At 45.3% G+C, this 1,334-nt stretch overlaps 1 protein-coding gene across 1 annotated transcript in view; it reads left to right on the top strand.

Moving 5' to 3' along the window:
* Window positions 1–1,334, top strand: part of VAT1L (vesicle amine transport 1 like) — a 101,047-nt gene that overhangs the window by 96,994 nt on the left and 2,719 nt on the right. The gene's annotated exons all lie outside the window — the stretch shown is intronic.

Below are 1,334 nucleotides of genomic sequence, written 5' to 3'. Positions count from 1 at the left end.
AAAAGTTAGGATATGTCTTTGCTAGGGATCAGGTAGCAATTTCCCTAAGTTCTGCTGAAAATGCTGCAATGTCTGTTATTGGGTAAAGTCTGAAAGATGAGGGATATCATGGATCTAATATTTCTAGTCAGATTTAGGCTAGCACATTATGAGAATGAAAGGGTAGTCAGAATATCTGGTAAAGGCTTGAGCATAATGCGTTGACTGTTGACATGGGAAAGAGCAGTAGAATAATGAGGAAGAAATGAGCTAAAGAGGGAACAAAAGAGTGAAATTTGAATTGAGGGAGGAGGTTCACGTCTAACAAGCAGCTTTGGGTCCTGTTCCAAAACTGACCACAATTCACATTAATAGCGCATAAAGTCTTCACAAGGCAGCAAGAAACTTGACTTGAAGGCTGTTCAGCCCTTGCACATGGAAACCAGACACTACTTTGTAACCAAGTTGGTTCCTAAAACTGCAAAAACAGCCCTGTTCCACAGCAAAGTAATAAAGACTGAGAACAGAGGAGGAATCCCCAGTACACTGTAAAGACATAGTACTCCATGTATTCTCTTGATAATGTACAACTGCCATTAGCATGGTGGATGTAGAAAGTGAGAGGCAATGTGATATATTTTCTCAGAAACAAAAAGGAATTCAAATGTCTGTGCAGTTTCAGCATGTGACTTGTGTATCCATTAAAATAACGTTTTATTTATTTATTTATTATTTCCACAGGGGTTCAGTAGCTACCAGCAATCAAACAGAGCAGCTACTATTTCAGCTGAGCTCACTCTCTGCCCCCTTCTCTCTTACAGTTATTCATTGTTCTTGGCTAGGCATACCTGAATGCAATTGGAAGTTGGAGTATTTCTGGTCTAATCCCCAACAATACAAGAATACTGTTGCCATTAGGGGTGGGCAAAATGGGCTCTATTCTATTCGCATTCGGCCCGAATTGGGGACAGTGATTCAATCCCTTGATTTGGATCACTGTCCCTGATTTGATTTGGCCGAATCTGAATCCAAAGACTCAATGCTCATTTGGAGAATTAGCAATTTGGACACAGCCATAACTTTAAATGTTTTTTCTACATACCTCGAGGTACCAGGCACAGCTTGTGAAGGTTACAATGCTGGGGCGGATGGAGAGTCCCACAGGAGCACAGGGGGTCTCCTAGCATGCTTGGTGGCAGACCTAGAAGTGGACTGGAAGTACTTCCGGTCCACTTCTGGGTCCACCGGGGAGCTCACGGGGGGATCCCAGGTGCCCCCCCCCCCCCCCCCCCCCCCGAACAACAAATCTCCCACACCCGGGGGGGAGGGGGGGGCCCCCCCCCACCCCCCCCGGG

Source organism: Gavialis gangeticus, unplaced genomic scaffold (genome assembly GCF_001723915.1).
Source record: "Gavialis gangeticus isolate Ggan-Ray unplaced genomic scaffold, GavGan_comp1, whole genome shotgun sequence".
NCBI lineage: Eukaryota > Metazoa > Chordata > Crocodylia > Gavialidae > Gavialis > Gavialis gangeticus.
This window is presented reverse-complemented; position numbering and strand designations above follow the sequence as displayed.